The following is a 13,077-nucleotide window of genomic DNA, read 5'->3' as shown; positions in this document are numbered from 1 at the left end:
GGTGATGGAGTAAGTGTGTGCGGGACAGGGTGATTGGGACAAAGGCTGTCTGAGTCCCTCAGCGTTACAGAAACAGAGAGACTGTGAGTGTCTCAGCCTGACAGGGATGGAGTGCGTGTATGTTTCCATCAGGTTGGCATTCATAAATTGAGTGTGAGTGTTTCAGGGTGACGGTGAATGCCTGAGTGTGACCCTGTCAGGGAAACGATGGTGGAGTGAGTGTGACGGGGACAGTGTGATGGTGACTGGGTGAGTGTGAGGCTTCCAGCTCATCACCCGTGGCAGTCAGTGATAGAAAAATCTCTTTAAGGGATCCCACAATTTCTTTCTGATCTTCCCAGAATATCTAGGGATATAACTGGTTAGTTCCCAGGGATTTGTCTATCTTTTATGAATTTTAACACCGCCAGTACCTCCTGCTCTGTAATGTGGACTCTTTTGAAGACATCACTGTTTATTTCCCTGACTTTCCCAATCTTTCTCCACAGTACGTTGAAACGTAAAATTTTACTTTATGATCTCAGCCATCTCATCAGGTTCCACACTTGGTTGGCCCCATTGATCATTAAGGAACCATATTCCATCCGTATTTAATCTTCTCTTGTTAATATACTTGTATTTTCCTCAGTTTGAACTACCAGAGCTTTCTCTCGTCCCCTTTGGTCCCTCCTGATTTCCCACTTAAGTGTATTACTCCACCGCAATGTTCTTCAATGGATTCCCTTAATCCAGCTGGCTATATGTGACACGAGCTCCATTTCCCTTGATCAGAACCTCAATATCTCCAGTCATCCAGGTTTTCTTACTTGCATCAGCATTATCCTTCACACTAACAGGAATATGCTGGCCCTGAACTCTCACTTCATTTCTCTTATGAAAGCTTCCCATCTGCCTGACGTCACTTTACCTGCAAATAGCCTCCACAATCAATTGTTTATTGCTCTTGACTCATACATTCTGGATTCAGGCAAGGCCAGTTTTGAACAATAACTTGTGAACTAGCCATGTTCTTTTCCATCACTACTTTCAAACTAATACGATTGTGGTGACTTTGCCAAAGTGTTTCCCCACGAACACCTCAGTCGCTTTCCCTACCTTGTTTCCCAAGTGGAGGTCAGGATGTACGCTTTCCTGCAGTCCGACCATTGACATTTTGATTGGGACAGTTTTATGGAACATGCCTAACAAATCCCTCCCATCCAAGCTGTGAACAGTCTGGCAGGCTCAGTCTAAGTTTGGAAAGTTAAAATGCCCGACTATTGCAACGCTATCATTCTGACAGATATCTGAGGCCTCCCGACATATTTGATGCTCATTTTCCCACTGACTATTGAGGGCCTATAGAGCAGTAATATCAAAGTCATGACCGATTCTCATTTCTCATTTCCACCATTACAGCATTACTGGGTGATCCTCTCTAAGTGCTGCAGTGATGTTTCACTGATCAAGAACTCCAATCCCCTCCTCTCTCACCTCCTGTTCTCTCTATCCTGTAGAATCTGTATCCTGGAACATTGAGCTGTCAGCCCTGTCCCTTCCTCAGCTGCGTTTCTGACATACCTATGTTGTCGTAGTCCCATGTCCATGCACCAAGTTCATCTGCCTTACCTGTTAGGCCTGTTATGTTGAAATAAAGTAGTTTAATTGATCAGTTTTCCCTTATTGTCTGCTGTATTCTTGCAGGCCTTGGAGTGCTAAATGGCAGCTTGAAATTCTGTCCCAGCCTCACCATTCAGACTGCAGCCTGAGACCATCCCCCTCACTTTGGACAACACCCTCACCTTTCATGTCATCTGCAAACTGAGTAATGTTTACTTTTGCATTCACATCCAAGGTATTAATGTACATACAAACTGCAATGGTTCCTGCACAGATCCCTGTGGTACACCCACTGGTGAAAGAATTTCAAACACAAAACAAACCCTCCAACAATTGTGGATTCAATATGCTAACTTGCCTTGGATCCCATTGGTTTGTTGGACCAGCCTTCCATGTGGGATCTTGTCAAAGGCCATAGTGAATTCCAAGGAACCCACATCATCTGCACTGCCCTCAATATTTTCAATAGTGATTTCAAGGAAAACTAAGCTGAATTCATCAGACAGGATCTTCCTTTACCAAATCCGTGCTGACTATCTCGAATTGTCCGTCAGAACTTTTCCCAATGATTTCCACTCATCCCTGCTGTCAGATATCTGCTCTGTAATTACCTGGCCTACCCCTGCTGCCATTCTTGAACAAAGGAACCTCATTAGCGATTCTCCAGTCATTCGGCAGTTCACCTGTGGTCATCAAAGTATTAAATATATCCGCCAGGGACCCGGCAATCTCCTCCCTTTATCCCCCAGCAGCCTAGGATACATTTGATTGGGCACGGGGGATTTCCCCACCTTTATGCATGTGAAAACATTTAATACCTCTTTATTGATCTTAAGATGTTCTAGAATCTCACCATCCCGACTGAACTACCAGGCTACAAGGCCTTTCTCCCGTTTTAATACAGATGGGAAATATTAATTGAATAATTCACCTCGTTCCTCTGGCTCCATGCACAGATTGTCCCTTTGGTATCCACCAGGTCTCACTCTTTAGCTAGGAATCCTCTGACTCTGACTATAGTCATAAGATATCGGGTAGGTTTTCCTTAATAGTGTTTCCAATGATATTTAATGGCCATTGCTTGCCCCTCAATTCTAAGGTCCCCTGCCCTCCCTATACCTGTGAAGAGCTTCACCTGCTTTTACTGAACTGCATTTTGTCTATCAAACTGACGATATCACTTGATCAGTATTCATTAGTCTTGCTGCCTATGTCATCCGCACTTTATTTACACACTGGTCATGGATCCTCACTGTATCATTTTAAAATACTCCACTTTCAAAATATAGCCCTGACTGGAGGTAGCTTAAGACAGACTCTGTTTTCCATTTCCTGTCTCATTATAAAAGACTCAGTTGTGAGGGGGACAGACAGGAGAATGTGTGGCTGCAGAGGAGACAACAGGATGGTATGCTGCCTCCCGGGGTTCCAGGTCAAGGGTGTCTCTGAGCGGTTGCTGAACATTCTGAAGGTGGATGGAGAACAGCCAGAGGTCATTTTGCACATCAATCCATGACAGAGGTCGAAAAAGGTATCGGCTCCTGTGAAATGAGTTTCGGGAATTAGGTAAGAAGTTAAAAAGCAGTATATTGAGGGTAGTGATCTCCATATTACTCCCAGTGCCACGTGCCAGTGAGGATAGAAATAGAAAGATAGGCAGGATGAATATGTGGCTGAGGAGCTGGTGTAGGGGCAAGTGTTTTCAGTTCTTGGATCATTGGGATCACTTCTGGGGTAGAGGTGACCTGAACAAGTGGGGGGCGGGTTGGATTTGAACCAGAGGGGTACCAGTATCCGTTAGTGGAGGTGGTTGGGGAGCTGGGAGGTGGAGGTGGAGGTGGTGAGGGTGGTTGGCTGACTGGTGCGCATGACGCCTGACTGGTGAGGGAGACGAGCTCAGAGCATGGATTGGCTCTGGAGAATGGGTTTTCCAACTATAACAGAAACATGGCTGAGAGATATAGGACATAGATACACTCAATGTTTGTGAGAAGATTTATAGCTCGGGTGCTCGTTGTTGTGGGACTGTTCGCTGAGCTGGGAATTTGTGTTGCAGACATTTCGTCCACTGTCTAGGTGACATCCTCAGTGCTTGGGAGTCTCCTGTGAAGCGCTTCTGTGATCTTTCCTCGAGCATTTGTAGTGGGTTGAATGAGCCGGTTCCGGTTGTCAGTTCCAGCTGTCCGTTGCAGTGGCCGGTATATTGGGTCCAGGTCGATGTGCTTATTGATTGAATCGGTGGATGAGTGCCATGCCTCTAGGAATTCCCTGTCTGTTCTCTATTTGGCTTGTCCTATAACAGTAGTGTTGTCCCAGTCGAATTCATGTTGCTTGTCATCTGCATGTGTGGCTACTAAGGATAGCTGGTCGTGTCGTTTCGTGGCTAGTTGGTGTTCATGGATACGGACCGTTAGCTGTTTTCCTGTTTTTCCTATGTAGTGTTTTGTGCAGTCCTTGCATGGGATTTTGTACACTACATTGGTTTTGCTCATGCTGGGTATCGGGTCCTTCGTTCTGGTAATTTGTTGAAAGAGAGTGGCTGTTGGTTTGTGTGCTGTTATGAGTCCTAATGGTCGCAGTAGTCTGGCTGTCAGTTCGGAAATGCTCTTGATGTATGGTAGCGTGGCGAGTCCTTTGGGTTGCAGCATGTCCTCGTTCCGTTGTCTTTCCCTTAGGCATCTGTTGATGAAATTGTGCGTGTATCCGTTTTTGGCGAATACATTGTATAGGTGTTCTTCTTCCTCTTTTTGCAGTTCTTGTGTACTGCAGTGTGTTGTCGCTCTTTTGAACAGTGTCTTGATCCAACTTCTTTTGTGTGTGTTGGGGTGGTTGCTTTCGTAGTTCAGCACCTGGTCTGTGTGTGTGACTTTCCTGTATACCTTTGTGGTGAATGCTCCGTTAGGTGTTCTCTGTACCATCACGTCTAGGAATGGGAGTTGGTTGACCTATTCTTCCTCTCTAGTGAATCGGATTCCTGTGAGTGTGGCGTTGATGATCCGGTGTGTGTTCTCTACTTCTGTGTTTTTAATGATTACAAAGGTGTCATTCACATATCTGACCCAGAGTTTGGGTTAATTTGCGGTCAGAATGTTTGTTCTAATCTAGCATTAACGCTTCTGCTATGAGTCCATAAATGGGTGAGCCCATGGGTGTTCCGTTGATTTGTCCATATATTTGGTTGTTTAATGTGATGCCTGTTGTGCGGCCCAGGTCTAGTAGTTTGAGCATGTCGTCTTTGTTGATAGGTTCAACGTCCTGGTGTCTGTTCTGTATGTCTAGCAGGTTGGCTATTTTTTCTTTGGCTAGGGTTTTGTCGATAGAGATGAACAGTGCCGTTACATCGAATGAGACTATAGTTTCTTCCTTGTCTATGTGTATATTTCTGATGATGTCCAAGAATTCCTGTGTTGATTGTATAAGTGTCCTGTCCCGCTGAACAGTTGTTTCAGTTTCTGCTGTCGTTCTTTAGCCAGTTCGTGTGATGGTGTCCCTGGTAGTGATACTATTGGTCTGAGTGGTATGTCTGGTTTGTGCACTTTAGGTAGTCCATGAAATCTGGGGGTGTTGTTGCTTTCAAGATTCATTATCTGCAGGTCAAACCTGGTTATCTATCCGTTATTTTGTAGTTTCCTCAGTGTGTTGTTTATCCTCTTGGTGAGCTGTGGGATGGGGTCAAACTCCCTCTTTTGGTAGGTGTTAGTATCTGCAAGTAGTTGTTGCACTTTTTGGATGTAGTCTGTTTTGGCCAGGATGACCGTCATTCTGCCTTTGTCTGCTGGTAGTATGATTATGTTCTTCTCGTTTCTTAGTGATTTTAGTGCTTCCCTCTCCTTGGTGTTGAGGTTATGTGTTTGTCTTTTCCTTGTTATCAGAGGTACGATACTTTGTCTCACTGTTTGTTGTGTCTTATCTGTCAGTACATTATTCCTGAGTGTGCATTCTAGTGCTGCAAGGAAGTCTGCTGTCTTGGCGTCCCTGTGGTTGTAGTTGAGTCCCTAAGCCAGTATTGTTCTTTCCGTGTCTGTGAGCTGTTTGTGGGAGAGGTTTCTAACCCAGGTGTGTGTTGTGGTGTCCTCTCTGTTGTGTGTTAGTTTGCCCATTTTTTCTTTTAGTGCCGTTGTTTTGCGGTGTGTGGTCCTGTTCTGTCCTATGGTGACGGCCTGTTCTACCGTCCGAGTCCATTCCTGATTGGTGTTTTTTGAAATTAAGGATTTTTGTCGCGCAATTTCTTGTCTGTATTTGTGAAGTCTGTTTTGAACGTCTGTAATCATTACCTGGATCATCCTGAATCCGTTCTGTCTGGCTGTGTCCGTGGCTTGTGGATTGTTGACTGGTAGTTTGTATCTGATACAAGGTGGAAGGAATCGATTCTTTTGGCATTTGCGCAGGAACCAGAGTTGTTTGTATATGGCGCTTAGGCGGTTGGCACACGATTCCCAGTTCCTGGCTTGTCTTAGCGTCTCTCGCCCGTAGGTTTTCAAAGTTTGTGAGAAGATTTGTAGCTCGGGTGCTACAAATGGCCAAATGGCGCAAAAAATGGCGAATCTTGTATACCCTTCCTCAGGCCATTTTGGAAAATGTTATTTCAGAAAGGCAGTTTACTGCCATCTGCTGAAGGACAACTACTGACAACTAAAAGCAATCACCATGTTCCATGAGTCAATAAAAAAACCATTGAAGCTAACATGACAGTTTGATAAAGTGTTTGAGGAGGCATTATGAGAATGTAATAAGCAATCAAAAGTTTTGGAGTAAAGTTCCAGATTCAGTCCCTACCATGGTAGCTTCAGTTAATAAAAGAGTATGAAATGAAAATGCTGGAGTAATGAACAATAATGGCAGACCTACCAAAGGTTTGAAGCATGTTACATGGGTCTGTAATCTCCTTCAGAGGAGGACGTCTGACCTTCCTACCTGGCCTGCCCTACCCGTTGAACAATAAGGTGATGGTCCTTTCCTGTGCCGAACCTGACTAAGAAACCCATCAGGAGAAGTGAGGACTGCGGGTGCTTGAGATCAGAGTTGAGAGTGTAGTGCTGGAAAAGCACAGCAGGTCAGGCAGCATCTGAAGACCTGGAAAATGAACGTTTCAGGCATAACCCCTTCATCAGGTATCCTAATGAAGGCCTCATGCCCGAAACATCGATTTTCCTTCTCCTGCTCCTCGGACGCTGTACTTTTCCAGCACTACAGTCTCGACTGAGAAGCCATTTGGCTGTAATAAAGTTTCTTAAGAAAGATCAACCATAATTAGCCGAGCAAGATGGCAGGACTTCAAAAAGTTAGCTGATGACCACCTTCTTGGGATATGTGACTAACTTTTTCATAAGTCAGTGAAGATTTCAAAAATGCAAATCACGGTGAGTCAGGCTCTTCAGACAGAGTCCGGTACACATTTAAGATTGATGATTGGATGCAAAGTCTCCAGTGATGTTGCTGTGAACAGCAAGAGAGTTCTTGCCAGTATTGCACTTCAATATTTGTTCATAATGTAAAGTGTCAGATTTATTGCATTTCTGTTTGTGACCGCTTTCTGTGCATTTCCAATATTAATCACAGTGTTGATATCATGACACCAGTATTCCCAAACTCCAGTTTGATGCTGAATGTACGGGGTTTGGAATAGCATCGTTATCCCAGGGTGAAATTGGAATTCACACAAAGCCTGGAATCGGAAAGAAAGCCAAATGGTGACCATGTAACCTGAGTCAATGGAAAAGTACAAAAACAGCTGGTTCACGAATGACAAGGCATCTGTCACCTTTCCATGGTCTGGCCGACATGAGATTCCAGACCCACTGGGAAGTAATTGACTGTGTTCTGAAGTGGCTTTAGCAAGCTATTCAATGGGCAATTGGGGATAGATACTCATTGCTGACCCTAACCAGAAAGTAATACATGTAACAAAACCTCACAACTATATCAATTAAATGTAATTGTTGCGGCAGTTCCTGATGTCATTTCAAGTATTTCACGTGAATATTCTAAAATGCACTTTGAGTGATGTTGCACCGTCTAAACGGACTACAATATAAATCAGTGGGGCATTCAGAGTAGATCGAATTCAACACTGAAGTTTAATTGCAGAATTTTCAGCACTGAATTTTTAACCAAAATAAAATTCTTAAATTGTGTTTATCGTCCATAAATAAATAAAATCTGTTGCAATTCGCCTTCATAAATTTGTATTCACTTCTGAAAATGGTCAACATTCTTAAAATAAACTTGTTTCGATTTGAGTTTTACCAACAAATCACTTCTTTCATCTGGCTTTGCTGTCACCATCACTTCCTTGAAACCAATTAAGCATTTATGTAAATAAACACAGAAATAGAATTCTCAGAATAGATTACAGAACCACAAAAACCTAATTTATAATTCCCCACATGCACAGTACACGTATTGTGGAAAAAAATGCAATTAACTCTATGGATTCCAATACTAATTGATGTTAGGACTTTTAAATACATAAGTTGTATGATTGTTGAATGACAGAGGTATCAATTGTCATGTTTAGTCAAAAAAAACTATAATTAAGAGATACATTGGCACAGCTAATATTTCTCTCTTTTTCTCTCTTACCCTCCGGCATTCCCGCCATTTTTATTTATATCTGATGCCTTGTTTTGCCTCTCCACAATCGGACAATGTTTTCCTTAATAACTTGAAGCCAACACCTCACCAACATATGCTCTCAGCCAAATTCATCCATTTCATTAGAGAGATTTGAGTCAAGATTTTCTCAAAAATCTGTCTGAGTATTGAATGATCTGGAAATGCTTGATAGGAATGAGGCTGCAAGACTTTACTGTGATAGCGTTTTCATTGTATCTCAGCAGTAAAATTCTTGGCTAAGGAATGTTTAATGGTTCAGGGCAACGCTTATTTAGGCTATAATTAACCTGTACTGCACATCTCATGGAATGTTTCATATTGTAGAGGTCGATTTACTCTGTGTTGTACCTACTTTGGGAGGGTTTTTTTAGGGAATCCGGGATGCAGCTCTATTCTGTATCTAAACCAAAATATATTTGACATGATTGCATTGGACAGCACAATATAGAGGGAGATTTACCCAGCACATTACATGAGCTTACAATCACGGAAAACATTTGATGTTGCCGTGTAAAGGGGCTTGGACTCCTACCCACTGTCTTTCTGATTTTGAAATGCTTGATACCAGAATAAAAAGGGAACAACACTATGCATCAAAACTTTGTTATACAAGCAGATTATCATCTACAGGCACATACGCAAATCATCTATACAACCCTTGCAGTGTTTAATGGATGAATGCTGAGAGAGATTTAATATGCAATATGTGTCTATTCCATGCAACACATGCCGACTGTGTGTTTGATATGGTAGTTTAAATGTAGTTTTGATCTGTCTTTAACCTTTTCTGTGACAGTCATGGTTGTGTTTGACAAATATTCAACATAACTGGAGGACTCTATGACTATAAATGTAGTCACTGCATTTGAGGCAGAATGCAATGCCATCAAACAGGGAGAAAGATGATCCCTGTCTTTTTTCATGATGAGGAAAGATTGAAGCAGCTGGGCTTCAAACATGAAATTTAAAAGAGGCCGAGATAATTCTGAAAACACTAACTTAGAGCAAAGGAAAATGATAGGGAACCAGAAGCATCCTGTTCAGCCAATGGAGTTTGGTCATCCAATCAATGACATCATGGCTCAACTGATAATCCTCAGCTCAACTTTTCAGCGTTTTAACTGTAAGCATTGATGCAATTACCAAATCAAAATCTGTCCATTTCAGCCTTCGAAATACTGAATGACCTAACCTGGACAGTCTTCTGTGGAAATGAATTCCACAGATTCACAACATTCTGGGAGACAAAACTTTCTTCTGCCTGAAATTTGTGACCTCTAATTCAGAGATTCTACTCCCTGGTCCGAAACTCTCCCACAAGGGGAAACAACATTTCTGCATTTACACCATCAAGTTTCCTGAAAATAATAGGTGTTTCAGAATGTCAGTACTGAATCTTCTGTGTTGCAATGAGTATAGGCCCAAACGCCTCAATCTCTACTCTTAAGATAGTCCCTCCATCTTCAGGATCCGTCGACTAAACCTCATGTCGATTGTCTCACATTCCAGTGTACCTTTTCTTTGTGATATGAGTCCAAAGAACAATTCACAGTATTCCAGCTGTGGTAAGATTAGAGCTTCTTTTCAGTTTTAACAAAGATTATAGTCATACAGATATCCAGCACAGAAAAAGACCCTTCGGTCCAACTGCACTGACCAGATATCCCAATCTGACTGAGTACCATTTGCCAAACATTTGGCCTATCTTCCTCGAAATGTTACCTGTCCATACACCCAACCAGGTGCCTTTTAAACGCAGTAATTGAACCCGCCTCCACTACTACCACTGGCAGCTTTAACCGTACATACACGTGAAAAGGTTACCCCTCAGGTTCTTTTCAAACATTTCTCCTATCACCTTAAACCGCTGTCCTCTAGTTTTGGACTCTCTCACTCGAGGAAAAAAGGCCTTGGCTATTCACCATATCAATGCCCCACATGATTTTATAGGTCTTGTTCAGGCCACTCCTCAGCCTCCTTTCCTCTCACTGCAGGGAAAAGAAAAGCCTCAGCCTATTCAGCCTCACCTTATACCTTAAACACTCTAGCTCCAGCATCATTCTTGGAAATCGTTTTTACATCCCCTCAAGTTTCACAAAATCCTTCATAGAAATGGTCAGCCAGATTTGTCTGTAATAATTCTAAAAGTGGCCTCATAGATGTTCTGTACAGCTGAGACTTGACATCTCGACTCCTACACTTAATACTATGACCAATGAAGGAAAGCATGCCAAACACCTTCTTCCCCACCCTGTCTACCTGCAACTCCACTTTCAAGAAATGATGCATCTGCACCCTTTGGTTTCTTTGCTCAGCAACACTCCGCAAGGCCCAGCCATTAATTGTATAAGTCTTGCCCTGGTTTGCCTTACAAAAATACAGCACCTCGCATTTATTTAATAAAGCATCAGTTCATGAAAGGCAAGTCACGTTTAACTGTTGTATTGGAATGCTTTGAGGTCATAATGAGCGTGGTAGACAATGAAGAACTGGTGAACGTGGTGTATCTGGATTTCCAAAAGGAATTCAGCAAGGTGCTCCAGAAAAGGCTGCTGCAGAAGATAAAGATGCACAGTATTACGAGCAACGCATTAGCATGGACAGAAGATTGGTTAACTAACAGAAAGCAAAAATTGGGGATAAATGGGTATTTTCTGGTTGGCAATCAGTGGCTAGTGGTGTATCTCAAGGATCGGTTTTGGGACTGCAATTGTTTACAATTCAGGTAGATTGCTTCGAGTTAGAGACCCAAGTGTAGTGTGTTGTAGTTCGCAGAAGACACTTAAATGAGTGATAGAGCAAAGTGTGCAGAAGGATATACTCAGCTTAAGGGAGTGGACAAGGGTCTGGCAGATGAAGTTAATGTTAGTAAACATGAGGTCATCCATTTGTAGGAATAATAACAAAGTGTACTCTATTAAATGGTGAAAAAGTACAGAATGCTGCTGTGCAGGTGGACCTGAGTGTTCTTGTGCATGAAACACAAAAGTATGGTTTGCAAGTACGGTAGCTAAGTACGGACTTTCTGCTGCAGCCGTATAGGGCGCTGGTGTGGCCACGCCTGGTGTACTCTGTACACTCTTCACCGCCTTACATGAGATGGCACTGGGGTGGGGTTTGATGAGGAGGTTGACTACGTTGATTCTGGAAATGAGGGGTTGGTTTATGATGAGAGATTGAGCAGACTGGGATTATACTGATTAGAATTTTAAAGAATTTGGGAGGGGGTTGTAAAATTATAAATGGGACAACTAAGACAGAAGCAGGGAGGCTATTTCCACTGGTGGGTGTAATGAGAACTAAAGGGCATAGCCTCAATATAAGGGCAACAGATTTAGGACTGAGTTGGGGAATGACCGTCTTCACCCAAAAGGTTGTCAATCTGTGGAATCCCCTGCCTCGTGAAGCAGCTGAGGCTAACCTGTTGAATGTTTTAAAGGTGACGATAGATTTTTGAACAGTAAAGGAATGAAGGGTTATAGTGAGCGGGTGGTAAGTGGAGTCTCAGTCCATTGAAAGATGATCCATGATGTTATTGAAAGGCAGAGCAGCCTCATAGGGTCAGATGGCCTACTCCTGATCGTATTTCTTATGTTCAGATGTTGTTATGTTCTAACAGGCCTCCAATCCAAAAAGTAATGCTCTCTAACTACAAAATAAAAACTGAAAGAACTGGGTATGCTGTGTATCAGAAACAAAAACAGAAACTGCTGGAAATGCTCAGGAGGTCTGGCAGCATATATGGTGAGACAGACCCACCAGTTTATGGTTCCCTGGCTTTTCCATACAACGTTGTTCATTAATGCTGCCACATAAGTCACTCTCCAGTCTTCTGGCATCTTATCTATGATTATCAACTGCACAAATATCTCAGCAAGGCGTCCAGGAATCTCTTCCCTAGTTTCCCACAAAGTTCTGGGAAATACCTAATCTGGTCTCCAGGATTTATTCCCAGTTTTCTACTTTAAGACCTCCAACAACTCCGCTTTCTGTTAGATGAACTCATTTTAAGGTCACATTATTTATTTCCCAAGTTCCTTAGCTTCCATGCTCCTGTCTACTCTAAATATTGATGCAAAATATTTGCTTAGTGTTTCAGCCATCTCCTGTGGTTCCATGTATGGAAAGCCATGTTGATCTTTAAGGTCTGTATTCTCTCCTTAGTTATTCTTTTAACCTTAAAATACTTTTATAATCTTTTCGTATTCTCCTTAATTCTATTTTCCAAAGCAATTTCATGTCCCCCTTTTCCCCTCATGATTTCCTGTATAAGTGTACTCCGACTGCCCTTATACCCTTCTCAGGATTCACTCAATCCCAGCTGTCTGTATCTGATGAATGCCCCCTTCGTTTTCTAGACAGGAGTTGCAATTTCTCTCTTCATTGAGCTTTTCCCATGACTTTCCTTCACACAAACAGAGACATACCATCACTGAACTCTCATTGTCTCATTCTTAAAGGCCTCCCAATTGTCAATCGTCCCTTTGCCTGTGAATAACCTTCCCATCTAACTTCCCAAAGTCTAATATCATCGAAACTGGCCACATTCCAATTTGAAACATTAATTTTTAAATTAATTCTTTCCTTTCTCCGATCCATTATTATTAAACCAATAGAATTTTTGAAAACTTTCCCTGAAGCGTGCCCCTATGGACACCTCAGTCACTTGCCCTGCCCTGGTTCCCAACAGAAGGTTAAGTATTGCGAACTGTCTAGTAGGTGCATCCACAAATTGAATAACAAAGTTTTCTTGTGCACACTTGACCAATTTCTCCACATTCCAAAATCTTAACGCTATCCCAAACTCTGTTTGGAAAGTTAAAATTCTCTGCCATGATCCTTTTTTTCTTCCAGATAGCAGAT

This window comes from Chiloscyllium punctatum, chromosome 33 (genome assembly GCF_047496795.1).
Source record: "Chiloscyllium punctatum isolate Juve2018m chromosome 33, sChiPun1.3, whole genome shotgun sequence".
In the NCBI taxonomy this organism is placed as follows: domain Eukaryota; kingdom Metazoa; phylum Chordata; class Chondrichthyes; order Orectolobiformes; family Hemiscylliidae; genus Chiloscyllium; species Chiloscyllium punctatum.
The sequence above is the reverse complement of the archived record's forward strand: the minus strand, read 5'-3'. Positions refer to the sequence as shown.